Source organism: Hemibagrus wyckioides, linkage group LG14 (assembly GCF_019097595.1).
Source record: "Hemibagrus wyckioides isolate EC202008001 linkage group LG14, SWU_Hwy_1.0, whole genome shotgun sequence".
Lineage (NCBI taxonomy): Eukaryota > Metazoa > Chordata > Actinopteri > Siluriformes > Bagridae > Hemibagrus > Hemibagrus wyckioides.
This window is the reverse complement of record NC_080723.1, coordinates 20,728,581-20,746,419: the sequence shown is the minus strand read 5'-3', so window position 1 is coordinate 20,746,419 and position 17,839 is coordinate 20,728,581. Positions and strand designations below refer to the sequence as shown.

General features: G+C 38.6%; 1 long non-coding RNA gene across 3 annotated transcripts in view; it reads right to left on the bottom strand.

Moving 5' to 3' along the window:
- Positions 1 to 9,631, bottom strand: part of LOC131364318 (uncharacterized) — a 30,077-nt gene extending 20,446 nt beyond the window's left edge. For all 3 annotated transcript variants that reach the window (XR_009206455.1, XR_009206454.1, XR_009206453.1), the window contains exon 1: positions 9,381 to 9,631. This is a non-coding gene — a long non-coding RNA (uncharacterized LOC131364318). The remainder of the gene's footprint in view (positions 1 to 9,380) is intronic.
- Between the last annotated feature and the right edge of the window lie 8,208 nt (positions 9,632 to 17,839).

The following is a 17,839-nucleotide window of genomic DNA, read 5'->3' as shown; positions in this document are numbered from 1 at the left end:
GTAAAACTGTAGTTTACACTGAGGATGGTGCATAAAAAAGGCCAGGAAATCACTAAAATAATTAGCATTCATACTCTGGAGACCCTAACTGTCCACTGTAAATTCCATTAACATCTTTTTCTTACTGTGTTGGACTGGTATCTTTGACAGAGTTTTTTTGCTATGAGAGGTAAAAAAAAAAAAAGAAAAAAAAGAATGATTGGACTTGACCCTTTCAACTCAAACTACAGTAGGTTAATTATCCATGGCTGCAAATCTTTTGGTAATTGTTGGCAATTTTTCTCTCCATAGGCATATAGATGGGAACCATAAACTGATGAGGTGGAGGATGGTCTTTCATGGTTGTGTAGATGGCTTTAGTTGGACCATCATATAATTGCAGTGCCTCAATAATGACAGGGCCTCAAGTGTATTGGAATTGTTTTGCATCGGTGTGCAGAACTTTTGCCTTCCCCTAAGAATATGCTGTGACCATGGCATGGAGAACACAGGGGTTGTCCTGTATATGCAGGAGAGAAGGGGCTTAAAGAGATGCAGTGTCGTTACTGGACGCAGTGTCCACAATCAGAGGATAGAATGGTTGTGGGCAGAGCTGAACAGAGTTGAATCATTCCACTTCAGTAACCTGTTTACCTTCATGAAAAATGAGGGCATATTGGACTCCACAAATGATCAACATCTCTTTTGTCTCCACCACATCTACTTGCAAAGAGTCCAGGGTGGCCAAACAACACCAACTGTCTACACAGGGAGGACAAACCCCTCTCCAACTGTGGCAGAGGGGGTTTTTTAACAGTGCTGGAGCTGGTAACCTTAGCAACTGACAATATTTTTACAGAAGATGAGACCTTGGGATTTAAAGAAGACACGCCTCTACAGTTAGAGATGGAAAACAATATTGTTGTTCCAGTAAATAACTTTAATGTCACTCAAATAGTTTCGAATAGGATTTAAGAGACATTAGACCCACTGAGTGATGATGGTAACCATGGTATACAATTATTTCTAGGCCTGGTGTTTCAATTTTCTTAGTGAACAGTAACAAAGCTGATCAATGGACAATTCAGAAATATAAATAAACCCCATGGGTGGACTGGCCATCGGGAGCACCGGGACATTTCCCGGTGGCCTGACGGTCGTTTGCTTGTAGGAATGAATCTACGGACCACTCAATCTACGAATCAGGAAATCGCAGAGTGAATATGGCGACGCTGCACAGACCGATCGGTATATGAGGTCAAAGTACCGCAAGAGTGACTTAAGAGTGAGCGCTAGAGTCACTCTCACGATACTTTGGTGTCTTTATTTGGGAGATGGACGCTTTCATCCAAAGCAACTTACAATAGATAAAATCAAACCAACGAGCATGTAAGTGCTGTGCTGTGACAAGTCTCGTTTAGTCTAACGCAGTACATGTGGCATGTTTTTATAATAATAAATAAAAAGAATAAAAAGTAGACAGAATAAAGAATGCTAGTGGGTCAAGGTTTTTATCCATCCATCCATCGTCTAAACCCACTTATTCCTAATTTGGGTCACAGGGGTCTGCTGGAGCCTATCCCAGTGCACATAGGGCAAAAGGGAGGGGTACACCCTGGACAGGTTGCCAGTCCATCACAGGGCCACATATAGCCACACATACTCCTATGGGCAATTTAGAATTACCAATCCACCTAATGTACATGTTTTTGGACTTTGGGAGAAAACCAGAGTAAACCCACACAGGCACAGGGAGAACATGCAAACTCCACACAGAAAGGCCCCTGCCTGTTCAAACCTGGGACTCAAACCCAGGACCTTCTTGGTGTGAGGCAGTAGTGCTAACCACTAAGCCACCATGCAGCCTGAAGAATTTTTATATATAATAAATAAATCATAGAAATAGAATAGAGAGTGTGAGTATTAAAGGGTCAAGATTTTATTTTATTTTTTTAATAAATAAAAATTAATTACCTGCACATGCGTACCAACAGCATGGCTAACTGCAGACTAGTGGTGTTCGCAAAATATATTTTTTTACAAATATAGAAGTTTTAAAAGAGCATCTTGCAACATCTTAGAAAATGACAAACTAGCAGACGTTTTAGAAATGGGGATAAAGTATTTCCTATTGCCAAATTTGACCAGAAATTTCTTTCCCCCCCCCTTTTTTTTAAGTTTAAGCTAAGCAAAACTAAACATGCAGACTATACTCTTAGAGAAATATGTGCTTTTATGATTTATGAGATCAGTAGTAGGATTGTAATATACAATTAATATAAGTATATATTATTGAATGTGTTTATTTCATATTGCCGACCAACGTGCAGAGTGAGAGAGAGAGAGAGAGAGAGAGAGAGATTCAGGGAAATATGAGAGACAGTGAAAGCCTTGATAATCCATTTGATTATTTTGCCCATCCTTAGTCCAAGGATTTTGATTTATTTACTTACTGTTTACTCTTACTGGTGTGTTCATATGCCATTGAGTGAACATTGATATCTGTTATTTACACTTACACTTATCTACACTGTCGCAGCTTTTGTTAAGTTTGTGTTTGTGATACTTTTGATATACTGTACTTGATCACTGGAAATACATGAAATACATATTTCAACATTTGAATGTGTATCTGTGTAAAGGTGTAAGTGTAACTCCTAGTGAGTTTTTGAGGGTTCATTTAGGCCTTTTTATTCATTTATAATTGGTGTGGTACCTGTTAGATTCAAGATTCAAGATTCAAGAAGCTTTATTGTGATTTCAACCACATATAGCTGATGCAGTACATAGTGAAATGAAACAACGTTTCTCCAGGACCTGGTGCTACATAAACATACAACAACAAAGTTCAACATAAAAACACCACCACAGAGCTAGGACAGAAGATTGTCATTGGCCACGTAAAGTGCACAGTGTGCAGCTAGGTGCAAACAGCATAGACAAGACAGTGCAATCAACTAATAGGGGTAGCCTACAAGATTAGCAGTCTGGTGGATTACATGAATAGGGTGGTGGTGACAGCAGCAGCAAAGGTGGCCTGGGATGGAATCAAATTCCAGGCCTGAATTATTATCCCACTCCGCCACTGTTGTAGACAACTACTATTATTCCCTCTACATAGGAATATTGGGAACATCTGAGCCTGGCTGGCATTCCAGTCAATAGGCAAAACTGTAATAGGTTACACCAGTTATATCTGGAAAGGTAGACAGCATAGTCGTCACTGCTGGCTGATTCAGATTCAATCAGCCAGCAGTGATGACTATGCTTTCTACCTTTCAATCATGGGTTCCATCGCTGACCTTTCTTCTAGTAGTAGAAGTAGTAATAATTATAGTAACATCACATTAGGACAGCACTCAAGTAAAAGTATTTGCCTAAAAAAGTACTCCACAGTACATGATCTAAATATTATTTACACTACAAAAGAAAAAGTACTCATACTATACATTAGTATACGTATTGCATTTGATGCTGTTAATGACAAATGTCTTATACAGATTTGTTTGACAAAAAGTATGGCAAAAATGTCATTAATAAAAAAAAATAATACTTCCTTGAATTTAATGTCCAATCACTGAAATACATGTCTGACATCGGAGTCACATCTCTTGGCTAACATTACGGCTAGTTCCTGCTGAAGTTACATTGCTGCTCCCTGATACACATGTTGATCCGACATTGTTGGGGAATTTAAAAAGGTGTCATTTAGTTGCTGTCTATTCACCATGTTCACTGCTTGATCAGGAAGGCCCTGAAATCCCTCAACATAAGCCAATCACAAACTGAGAATTTAGTGCTATTTCCTTTGCAATCAAACCACCTTCCATTTCAGTCAAACTGTCTCACACAAACCACTATGTTTATTGACATATCCAGTCCTTCCCTACACTGAATTGCCATTTACACACATTATCCAACTCTAGTGAATATGCTATTATTCTGTTTGAAATGCAATATTATCCTGTAATGCATATACAATATTTTTGTTTCACATACAGCGTTATCCTCACTTACATATTAATAATTACTAGTTAACTATGTACACTATTATCCTCTCTTGCATAAACCATCATGTAAGACTATAAGGTGTGTATAAGTATATAGTTTATCTGTGTAAGAGACAGACATTGTGTGTAAGAGTATGGATTTGCAGGTTTATTTATAATAAATAAAAATGACTTCAATTGTAATAATAAAACAGAGTGTCACGTGAACAAATATAGCACTGTGTCTAAGGTCAGTGCTTGGAATCAGTGGCGGCTGGTCAATAGGGGACCGTTCCCTTAAAGTTAGCCAGAGAATAATGCTACTTTAACACTTTACCAATAATTATATATTTTAATAACGAAATAAAATAATTTAGTCATACTATTCCTCTGTTAGTCATATCATATATTATCTCACATTACATATTATCTCTTTGTACCTGGACAGGGTTTGCGTCCCTTAAAACTCTCCTGTAATGTCTTTTGTTGGACAGAGGGTCTTTTTTTTATCAAATATTGCATCGTGCAATTTTTTTTTTCCGCTGTTAAGTAGCACCACACCACGCTACGCTTCCTTTCTGCCGTCATTTCTGTAATGTGGAAGTGTGTATATTTCTGTAATGTGTTGAGTTCGTAGCTAAAAGACACATGATCGCTCATGCTCCTCCCCAGACCAAAGGGTGTAACATCATATATACAAACCACCACCGACCATCCTGTACACAGCAGATTTATTTATACAGAAAGTATTAATATTGTTAAAATATTGATGCTTTCTTAGAAACTAACGATACCAAATTTGAAGCTTTGATTTCAAGTTTGTTAAGAGACACGTGCTGCACACACACTGCACTGCAGCCATGGAACATCTTAAGGTAAGTGCCTTTAGTGCCATATCTTTCAGCATGGGGACTATGTTTAGTATAGTTTTTTTCTGTTTTATTGAATTTTTTGTGCTTTAACGAGAGAGAGAGGCAGTTTTCCCTGTTTAACAGGGGTTTGAAATTGAAGATTGCATGTAAAAAAAAAAAAAAAAAAGTACGCAAATTTATTTGCAAAAGGTTATGTCTCCATTATTTAGGGAGAATAAAGCAACATTAAAATTCAATATACACTACCAGTCAAAAGTTCAGGTCAGGTGTTCTGGAATAGTTCTGTTGCAAGAACAGTATTGTCAAGTGCATTTGCAAAACCCATCAAGCACCATGAAGAAACTGGATCACATGAAGACCATCCCAGTAAAGCAAGACCAAAACTTACCTCTGCTGCAGAGGAGAAGTTCATTTAGAGTTACCAGCCTCAGAAATCACCAATTAACAGCACCTCAGATTAGAGCCGTTATGAAGGCTTTACAGTGCATCAGTAGCAGACATCTCAATATCAACTGTTCAAACCAGATTATTGTGTATTTCGGCCGCCTTCAGCATTGTTTTACAATGTAGAAAGAAATAAACATCCGGAAAGACCATGGAATTAGAAGGTGTCCAAACTTTTGACTGGTAGTATATTTGTAAATGTTTTCACGTTCATCATTAAAAAAAGTATTTATATTCCATCTTTATCCTTGCTTTTACCAAACACGCCAATATTGCCAGTCACAGCTTGAAATTTCTTCAGTTTGTTACTTACTACTCAAACAAATAGCCAGATTGTAACGTCCAAGACCCCTGCTCTATGCAGGGCTTGAACCCGGACGCCCGTGGTGTGTGTGCACACGCCAGCACATGGTTCAGCGAAGCTCTGCTTTTATTACATTTAAGACACGACATAGGGAAACAAACGTAACACGAGACATGGTGTGGTTAACAAAACAAAACGAGAACAAAACCTAGCACTTAACTTGGGCAAAAACCAAACAGAAACCACGGTACAGGTAACAATCATGGACAAAGATACAAATACAAGGATCCCTATTTATAGGGATAGACATTAGGGCTAATGGGATACAGGTGACACAATCAGGATTAGAACAATAGGAAGGGCGAAGCACAAAAGACACACAAAGAAGCAGGCTTCAAAGGTTCACCTGCCAGCGCCCTCTCTGGGCCAGGCAGGGAACTGTCCAGCTGTTCCTGACACAGCTTTGCCTGTCCTGTCTTTTTTGTTTCCCATATGAATAACTATAAATAAAAATGACGAATAATCTTAAAATAAAAATCTGCTCACTACAATATTCACCAAAAGACGATAACAGGGTATTACTGGTGTTTTTTCTAATTTGTGCCATTTTTGATCAGAAAATGATAAGCAGCCTTTGCTTCCTCCAAATCATGGGACAGTGTATCATGTATGATCTAAGCATGCTACTCTTAGTTTTAAGAAGTGCAGTCTCATTCTGTATCCTGAATCTTTTTTTTTCTTCAAAATTGTTTCACTAGCCTGGAAATTTCTTTTAGAAATGATTGAGTCTAGATATGAAGTCGTTCATTTTCAGACTTTAACTCATGTAGAATCTTCCTAGTCACTTTGTATGAGGCAAAAACTGCTTGAAGCACATTGGCAATTTTTCCTTTTTGTTCTTAGGCATTTTGGGATAACTCTCAAACTTATCAATAGCCCATCAACAATTTACTCTATTCCATCAAACATTCCCTGAGAGCTATACTTAGTGATGTGTTTAACAATCAGCTCTTCCATTTTCACAATCTTATTAAATAAATTACAGTAATTCAATAGATATACACAAATCTAGTGACTACACATTATCTAATTACTTTAAGATACCTGTTAGTCTATTTATGCACAGCTCTAGTACTTTGGACACAAAATGAATAAAACAGCCAGGGGCTATGAGTTACTGCATATATATATATATATATATATATATATATATATATATACTCACAAAAAGTTAAGGATATTTGGCTTTCGGGTGAAATTTCAGGATGCACCTAAAATGCACTATAACCTTTACAGGTGAACTTAATTTGACCTTCTCTACACTTTTGAATGCACATGTCCAACTCTTCAGTGTTTCAGTACTTTTTGCCTAACTTGCTCTCTAACAAGGTGCTTAATGGCAAAATCCACAACTGGTGTTTGATCCATGAATTGAGCAATACATTTTCTGGTTCAATTAGAATTGGTATTTAAACAGACCTCTTCATCATGCTGTTCACATTCTGACATCATGAGACCAAGACGACACCTAACAATTGATCAACAGTACCTCGCCATTGCGAGGCTTCAAACAGGATGTTCTCAGAGGGAAGTGGCCACTGAGCTTAGAGTGTCACAGAGTGTCATCAGCAGGTTGTGACAGAGATACAGAGAGATTGGAAGAGTTGCAGAAAGGCATAGAAGTGGACGTCCTTTGGCCACATCCCACGTTGATGACCGCTTCACTGTGAACAGTGCCCTGCGGAACCGGATGATGAATGCTACTCAACTCCAGGCACATTTAAGGGAGGTGAGAGGCACCCAAGTGTCAGGTCAGACCATTCGAAACCGTTTACAATGCGTGCTCTGTGTGCTAGACGACCTGCAAGGGTACCTGACCACACCACCAGACACAGGCGTCATCATCTTACATGGGCCAGGGAGCATTTATGCTGGACGAGGGACCAGTGGGCCTCAGTGTTGTTCTCTGATGAAAGTCGATTCACATTCAGCAGAAATGATGGCCGCCAACAATGTTGGAGACGTTAAGGAGAACGCTATGCATCAGCCACTGTTGTGGTGGTGTTACAGTCTGGGCAGGTGTGTCTACTCAATATAGAACTGCCCTACATCTTGTGAATGGTACAGTGACAAGCCAATACTACCTGAATAACATTATTAATCCAGTTATTGTGCCCCTGCATGAACAACACAGGCCTAATTTTATCTTCATGGACGACGATGCTCCAGCTCATCGAGGTCGCATCATTAGGGAACGGCTGCTGGAGGCTGGGGTACCTCACATGGAGTGGTCTGCACTTTCTCCAGACCTGAATCCCATAGAAAACCTATGGGATCAGCTGAGTCGCCATGTAGAGGCTCGTGACCCTGCACCCCAGAACCTCAATGACCTGAGGGCCGGCCTTCAAGAAGAGTGGAATGCCATGCCTCAGCAGACAATAAGTCGACTCGTGAACAGCATGAGACGTCGTTGTCAAGCTGTAATTGATGGTCAAGGGCACATGACAAATTATTGAGACATTGACATTTTTTGTTGTGGTATACCCACCACTGTTGTTGGCTTTTGTTTCAATAAATTGTTTGAGATGAGAAAATTGTTACCAATTTCACAAAAATATCACAACAAGTAACACTAGCCTGAGACAAAAAAAACACTCAAGCTTACTGAAGACAAGTAGACAGTCACAATTACAATAGAACAAAGACACAAGAAACCGACCTACATGGAAAAGCTTAAAGCACTGAAAAAGAAATATTGTTTAGAGCAATCAAATGTACAAATACACTGCATAGACTTCACTGTATAAATTCTATAAAGTTATTCAGTCAGTTATACACTGTACAAAATTATTCAGTCACAGACAGTAAATGATTTTCCTTCTGATATTTGATTAACATTACTGACACAGGGCAACAGAAGCTTTATTAGGCTACTGTCACAATTAAAAAAAAAATAGCTGACATTTTTAAGACGTCCTTATTCGTGATTATTTCCATTAAGACTCAAGTTTAACTATAGTGACACTCACAACTCACAAATAGTAACACTCACACCCATCACAGTGCATCAGACAAAACAGTTTAATTGTTTTATATTTTGGAAACAGTGTACTTAGCCACAGTACACAGGCTTTAGTTTAAAATACTGTCACAGTACATTGGACAAAACCACACTATCTCGTGTTACTGTTTTAAACTTTAATACACTATCACCAGTTTCAGTTACTTAAACACTTTGCTTCAGTTACTTTGGAAACAACGATTCTAATACAACTCTGTCACCACAGTGCATCAGGTTGATTCAGTTCTGTTAGAATATCAAACAGAAATGTACAGAATAGGACTTAGAACTTCTCCTGGTAATGTAAGAAAAATAAAAGGGTGAGGGTGTCGAAGATCTTAATTTATTAATTAAGTTTATTGCAGCATGGCAGTGACAAAATACATGAAGTACTTTGGGTTCAAACATTTTATACTGTGTTTCCTGTTTCCAATTTAAATAAATTTCATTTTAAATGGAAAATGAGTGGAATAACTGAGTATCACCTGAATGACTGGGTGATACTATCATCTAGCCCAGGTTGCTAGACCATACTTTATAGCCAATGAACTAGAGATGTCCAAATAGTCTTGAATCAATGAAATATTAAATGTAATTAATCTGCCAGGAATATAATATGATTGATCACTATGCACCACTTGGTCAATTATTTTTCTTAGTCTATTTGCTAGTATCTTTGACAAGAGTTTATAATCAGTACACAGCACACTTACTAGTCTCCAATTACTTACTTCTCACAGATCCCCCATTTTCAGTAGCAGAGCCAGCACTGCCTTCCTGTAGCTTACAGGCAATGTTCCTCTGGTCATGCTTCATTGATAACAGACAGAACACGCTCTCCTTGAATTGACCCGAATGCCTTATAATGCTACACTGGATGACCACTGATGCCTGGAGACTTTCCAATGCTGCTTATAAAATAAAATCCACTTTTTAAGTTGTTCAAAACTATTTGCCCCATTTCCGGAGTACAATTTGTCAAGCAAAGTCCACACCCAAAAGCTCTTCCTGCTCACGTAAGACCACTAGTGTGTCATAAAGTGCTTTAACCACATTCTTGAGCAATCTCAATAGGAAAGAAGCCCTGCATAATAGGATATTATGCAGATGGACAGTCGGGAAACGCATCGTGTGTTCCACATTCAGAGTGCAAATCAGAGGAGAAGCTTCTGTTTCACGGCACCATTTATATGGATAACGTGTGTGTTACCTGCAAGAGTATCGCACGTGATGGTATGCTTTATTGAAAATCACAAGGTTTTAGTTTAATGAGGAGCAAAAGCAGCTGGAACTTTATAATCAGGTCAGAGGACTGGTTTGTGACAATAGACCTCAAAGACGCCTATGTTCATTTAGGCATTCTGCCAGAACACAGTAAGTTCCTCAGGTTCACTTTCGGGGGTATAATATCAGTATTATGTTCTTCCTTTTGGTCAAGCCCTGTCACAATGCACATTAACAAATTGCAAAGATGCTGCTCTGGTGCTTCTGCGTCTCCAGTGTCATCCATGTGCTGAATTACCAGGATGACTGGCTCATCCTGGCCCAGTCCAAGGTCATGGTGGCCAGTCATCGAGATGATGTGCTTGCCCATATGAGGTCTCTAGGCCTCAATTTGAACCCAGTGTGTACTTTTTCCTTCTCATAGAACCCCCTTCTTCTGATTCCACCACGATGCAGGCATGTCTGTCTCCTGCTCGGATGGCTTCCATATTCTCAACAGTAAAGGCTATTTGGCTAGGCCAAAGCCTCTCTGTGCAGTTTTCTTGAATTGATATTAAGATGATTTCTATCAATATCATCCACAATATGGTTAAAATCTCCCCAATTATTAAAAAATCTAAGGAGGCACATCCTAAAACTGCGTTTGCTAACTTTTCTCAAAATATGCATCGTTCTCTTGGTAGGACTGGTGCATAAACAGTTAGCAGAACTATATTTGTATTATTATTTTTTTATATTTTGCACTAACTTTAAATAGACAAATCAACAGTTTCTTCACATTTTTTTAAAATTTGTATTATTGTTTTTTATATTTATCATTTTTATGGCTGAAAATGATGTTTCCTTGCCATTGTTTTCGCCATTCCACCTCTATGACTGGTTGAGTGTGTTTTCTGGACAAAAGCAAAAAAATATCAATACCCTTTGTTATGGTGTATTTTGGAGCATGTGGCTGAAGGAAAAACCTTCACAAAACCACAATACTTCCTTTTGATTACTGAGTCTAAGATATGTGTTAGGTTTATTACAGTAATTATTTTTTCGTGTGTTTGTTTGTTTCTGCAGCTTATCCTCACAGTATTGGTGCTCTACAGCAGCACAGTATCACTGGTGCTCGCTCACAATAAGCCCAGGTATCTGCGAGAGTTTCACTCTGGCCAGGCAGTGTTGTGTGACCTCTGCCCTCCAGGTTACCATGTGCAGAAGCACTGCACTAAAACGCAGCAAACCATCTGCTGGCCCTGCAATGAAGGATTATACAGCGAGGTCTGGAACTACATCTACAGGTGTCTACCATGCAGATGGTGTTGGTCAAATCAGGTTGAGGTACAGAAGTGCACCAGTTCCACTAACCGTGTGTGCAAGTGCAAGGAAGGCTTTTATCTCGACTCAGATATATGCCGGCCACATTCGGTGTGTCCAAGCGGATACATAGTCAAAGAAAAAGGTAATTCTGTTTACCCAATTAACTGTTATGAAATTTATCAGTGTTGAATTATCATTTAGAGTATCTGATGATCCTGTTAGTCTAGCACAGGGGTGTCCCATCTTATTCGCAAAGGGCCGGTGGGGGTACAGGTTTTCATTTCAATCAAGCTGGGGCCACACTTGATTCCACCTGTTTAATCAACTGTTCTTGGCTTTTAATAGACTCAGGTTTGTCTTCTGCTCAGTTGGATTGATAACCAGCACCCACATTGGCCTTTTGTGGATGAGAGTCGACACACCGTCTCTAGCAGCATTTTTGATTCTGGCTGAGCTTGTTAAACTCTATATCTCCTCAGTGTTCTGAAATTTAACAGTGTTGAAGTTGATGCATTTTTAATTCTGGCTGAAGTTGTTACACTCTTGTTCAGTTTGTATAATGCTTTTAACATTGGACTAAATAGATTTAGAGAAATCTATAATTCTCTAGCAGCATTTTTAATTCTGGCTGAAGTTTTTACACTCTTGTGCTTATTAATTCACTTCAGTTCAAGTCAGTTTGTATCACACTGGACAATGTAGCTTAGAGAAATCTATAAAATTCCTTGAATTAGTACGTCACTGCCTGCACAGAAAGCTTCAGAATCTTAACAGGGGGCATCATATCATAGACAGCTAAAGATAAATGATTCAAATATTGAACAAGTCCAAACAGTAGGAAAAAATATAGAAACATTAGACAATCCATTCAGTATATTTTAACACTGAGCATGTGGCAATTACAGTAAGTGACCTTGCTTGTGACATTTGGTACAGGAATGCATGACGTGCGTATGTGTTTCAGTTGTAATTTTCAGAATAGGAACCCGGTCCAGAAAGGACACACAAAAAATAAAGGGCAGTGAACACATTTATGTGGGTTAACACAAACTCCTCAACTAGAATGACAGCTTTGGACAGTACATCAATCTTTCATTCAGACACACCACTAACATGTCGGGGAGGACAAGATTTAAATTCTTCTGATAAAATCCACTTTTTAAGTTGTTCAAAACTATTTGCCCCGTTTCCGGAGTACAATTTGTCAAGCAAAGTCCACACCCAAAAGCTCTTCCTGCTCAAGTAAGACCACTAGTGTGTCATAAAGTGCTTTAACCACATTCTTGAGCAATCTCAATAGGAAAGAAGCCCGCTATTAATAGCAGATCCTATTTTTCACACTTCTTAGGTGATCAGCCAAACACATATTCCCAAATTCACAAATAGCAGCCAGCTAATAATATAATCGCATCAAAGGAAATGAGCGCTCAATCCAGCTGTACATACATAGAAAGTAATTGGCACACCCAGTCTAGCTCTGAGCTGCACAGCTCCTCAATAACCTTCCCTGTGTCATCTATATAAAAGTGAAGAAATTAAATTAAATTTCTAAAAGACTTTTCTGTGAAAAACATTTGATTAAAAAAAATTAACTGGAAAATGGTTATGATTTGTCTTTTTTATTTATTATTGAACAGGGTCTCCAGACAGAGACACGGTGTGTGAACGTTGTCAGGAAGGATATTATGCAGATGGACATTCAGGAAATGCATCGTGTGTTCCACATTCAGAGTGCAAATCAGAGGAGAAGCTTCTGTTTCACGGCACCATTTATATGGATAACGTGTGTATTACCTGCAAGAGTATCGCACATGATGGTATGCTTTATTGAAAATCACAAGGTTTTAGTTTAATGAGGAGCAAAAGCAGCTGGAACTTTCATTACACTGTCATATCATAGAATTATAAAGAGTTTTGGAAAGGCTTCTTTACTTGGTAAATAAAAAGTAACCATTAAATAAACTGTAAGCATGGTCACATAGACCTTCACATGCTAGCCAACTGTACTCTTACTGCTGTTAGGTACCAGGATGAAATCCTTAGAGCCATTGTCAGACACACTAGTGCATTGGGCCCTGCAGTTCCTCCTGGTGCATGGCCTTGTGGCAGTGTGTAGGCAGTTTCTGGATGATTAAGGCATTGATGCCAATGACTGGCCCTCAGATTCTCACAAGGCCCAGACCTGAATCCAATTGAGAACCTCTTGGATGTAATGTACCTTATATGTCAGCTGTGGTAGCCCAGTGATTAAGGTGTTGGACTACTGAACGGAAGGTTGTGAGTTGGTATTTCAACACCACCAAGCTGCCCCTGCTAGGCTCTTGTGCAAGGACCTTATTCCTCAGTTTATAAATGTAAGATAAGGGTGTCTGCCAAATGCCATCTGCAGACAGTGTCCATGATATCCTGATCATCCCTGACCTGACCATCTCATTAAGAGCATGTCCAGATTTTGTTGTTAAATATATATAAACTTATATTGCTATAATTATATCATTAAATAATTCATGTATATTGATCATTTGTCTTGCAATTCATTTCCAACCAATTAGATTTGAGAATTAATAGCTGAGTACATTAGAGTAGTAATTCAATTTTATGCCCAATCATTGTCTGACAATGTAGGATTAAATAATTAGCACTAAACCATTTTCCTTATTCTTATACTGTGCCTGAATGGTTGGTTTCTTCATCCTAATAAATTGTACAAAAGCTTCGTTTTTATCTCTGAAATGGGACTGATGTTAAATAATTCTCTCTTTCACACTCACAGTGACTGCTCTCCCTGTTTCTGTTTTCAGATTGGGTAAAATTCGTCATCCAACCCTTTACTGCAATCTTCAAGCATCACAGTACATGGAAGTTACAACGCTTTATTGGGCACTTAATTTCAAAAGACAGTCGCATATTCCGGTTTATTGCAGATAAGAATTTCTGTTTCCAGCAGTTGGAAGAGTGGTTCAGTAAGGCTACAGAGCAGCAGGTCAACAACCTTCCCAAATTACTCCAGAAGGCTAGTATGAGTGACCTGGCCGAAAACATCAAGCAGAGAATTAAGAAGCTCCGGAATGAAGTCCGTCTGTGCAGAATGAATGTGCCCGCTCGCAAGTGATTCCTCCGTTCCTTCATCCTCATATTTTACTTCATTGCACTTATATTTAAGGATAAACTAACTAACTAACTAACCAACTAACTAACTAACTAACTAACTTAATTTAGAACAACCAAAGGTCATCCTACTGTAGTCTACACCTGCCTACAGTTATATAGATCACTTTTAGGCCCCAGTGTCAAGTCAGCAAGCACTTTATCAAAACACTTATTTACAAGGAAGTATTTTGCATTATATTGTTCTAAAACTTTGCCAAGAGAGTCGGTGTAGAGTGAGAAAAGGAGAGACCCAAGTACTGAGCCTTGTGGGACACCAGTAGAGAGTCTGCATGGAGCAGATGTCAATCCCTTCCATGTTACCTGATACGAGTAACCATCCAGGTAGGAAGCAAACCATTCCCATGCTGTTCAACAAATTGCAAGACTCCTGAGCATGGACAAGAGAGTCTTGTGGTTATTAGGAAAGTGGGCTCTGTAATGGGAGTGGAGCTGGGGTCTTTGGTTGAGGCATCTGAGAGGAGAACACTGAGGAATCGTCTCAGCATCCTTGAGTCCTACCAGAGCATGTTCAGTCATAGACCACCAAAGACAACCATAGAATGGCACAGGAGGATGTATTGGATGTATTGTCAAACCTTTCTGTATCTCATCCTACTGTTTAGCTTTTTTAAATATTTGAATCATTTGTTTCTTCTAATCTTGTTTCATTAGGTGTCTGTGTTATGATGCCTCCTGTTAAGACATTGAAGCTTTATCTGTAGGCAGTGACGTACTCATTCAAGGCATTGAATTTATAGATTTCTCTAAGCTACATTGTCCAGTGTGATACAAACTGAATTGAACTGAAGTGAATTAATAAGCACAAAAGTGTAACAACTTCAGCAAGAATTAAAAATGCTGTTAGAGAAGGGGTGTGCAATCTCATCCACAAATGGCCGTTAACTCCATATATCTCCTCCCCTTTCAGTAGGAAGCAAAGCAATGTACATTGAAAGTATTACTGTTATTATATGCAATATCCCAATTCACAATATTTACAATATGTATGTTAATAGAAAAATGTGCAGTATGGTCTTAATTATCAGTAATTTGTTTGTTAAATTATATTATATATTATTGTTGCAGCTTCCAAGTTGAATGCATCTGCCATGTGTTTTCTTTATTCTTTGTCCAATGTGTGTTAATAAATTTAAGTTTATATAACGCTTCTGTGTACAGTCTTGGTGCTAGTTGTGTGTGAACATCACACATCCATGAATTTTATTGGGATGAAATTTAAACAGGTTTATTGAGTTCATTCATTTTTATCAATTTTGTACAGATTCTATGAAGGCAAACTACACAGAAGTGGGTCACAAATGACACGTTGGAGACCCCTGTTCTAGAAGAATCTGTTCAAGTTTGTTGTGTACTTGGGAAACATGCTCTATTAACCAAGTAATTGAGTAATTAATTAAGTAAGTGTAATAGGTTCAATGAGTGTATGTTTCTGCCCTTACTAAGGAAAGCATCATTGCTAATTGATTAGAGAAGGAGTGGGAGGAGTTTTTATCCATTTAGACCAAGATTAAGAGGGAAAAGTTTTCAGTTTGTTGTTGTTCGTCGTGCGAGAAGGAAGGCACTCAGTTTGAGACAGAATGGAGAAAGAATTTTTTAGTTGCTGCATTTGTTGTCTATAATTTTATTCTGGATAAGAGCTTCATTGTTTCCCGCTGAAGTTGAGTGTGAGAAAGAAAATTGGTTCTGTTTCAGAGTTTCGGATTTGAGTTTGGACACAGGGTTTCATCCCAGGGTTGGCCCCAATGCAGTTTGCCAAAAGTCAACCAGACCAATTCCAGAAACAGACCGAAAGTTACAAAACTTTAGGGTGTCACCAGAAATCAGCCAGAACTGGTCCACAACAATGCCGGAATCCACCGATGTCAGCCAGAAAAGAGCCAAAATGCCATCACCTTTACCCTAGAACTCAGTGAAAACTTATCGAGAAGCTCCAGAAAACAGCCATAACTGGACCAGTATTATGACAGAATCCCCAAAACTGAACCAGAAATTACCCTTATATAATATTCATATATTGTGCAAGGTATAATAAAAGAATGAAACTAAGCAAATGTGTAGTACAAAAAAAATCTTAGCCAGATAGCAGAAAATAAAAACAATCTAAAAATGATAAGATAAACCAATAAAACAAGACCAACAAACAAACAGTCAAAAATAAACATAATGATAACAAAAATACAATAGAATCCAAGCATTAAATTCAATTGTTATATGCATTGTTCTTTTGCTACCACCCTCATGGTCACCAGCCAGATGAAACCACAGTTTAATACATTTTTTGACCTCCAGCTCAGTGGTCTATACACAAATGGGAATTTTTTTTACAGCCTCTAGAATAGGAGCACACCTCAGGGAGTCAGTCCTCTGACTGGAGATCGGTCTGTATGCTTCACTATAATTATCTATGGAAGACAGAATTCAAAAGTCAAATCAAACAAAAAGTTATTTACCATTTAACCTTTTAAACTGAGCATTTTATACAGTAAGGATTTATACATTCTTGCAGTGTACATAATTTTAATTTTATTTGCAGACCAAGACTCCTGGGGTTGCTGCAAACACTTAGTTGCCTTCTGAATTCCAACACCCTTGTATGGAGGCCATAAACACACACCATTCTTCACCCAGATTGCAGTTGTGAATGTCGTTTGTGAAAGACCCGATTTATTTTTAGCGAACGAGAAGAGATGAATCACGTCGGGGAGAGCTCAATCTTCATTGGCTCCTGCTCAGCTCAAGCGAGCTTGCCATCCACTGACCCTGGAAAAGAGTCCTGATTTGAGCCAAGTACTTGAGCCAAGTATCTACTGTATCCACTGTCTTGCTGAAAACTGCAGGTATACAACATCCTTCTGCAAGTCATACCAAAACAAATGACCCCAGCCAAATGGATAAGTGTTGAAATGTTAAAGTGATAGCCAGTGACTTTCAGCCATTTTCCATTGTTAAGGACTTTTCTGTTACAGTAATTATCTAAGTTAACAATAATTAAGGAATAAATGTTCAGGCTGACCTGTCCAGGGTGTACCCCTGCCTTTCGCTCTATGTGTGCTGGGATAGGCTCCAGCAGACCCCCGTGACCCTAATTAGGAATAAGCAGGTATAGACGATGGATGGATGGATGTTTAGGCTGTAGTTTGTATCCCCCTGCTGGCTGCTCTGAGAATAACGCTGTCATATTCATGTGACTGATCAGATGACTAACAAGGACATTAGCCTTACATGCTGCTGTTCTATTCCTGAGTAAGAAAGCAGTGAATCAATATACATCTGCATTCATCCTTGGCCTTTGGTAGCTTTGTCGGTATGTTTTATTGTTATTGTTCATACTAGATGTAATTCTCATTGGACCATATGAGAACCATTGATACTGTAAAGTGATCATCGTTATTTGCCTGATATTTCATTTTCATGTTATTGGATAAGTAAAAAAGTTAGATCTAGGTCAAGAGTGTCTATAGTATAGTGTGAGTGTCAATTTATATTGTTT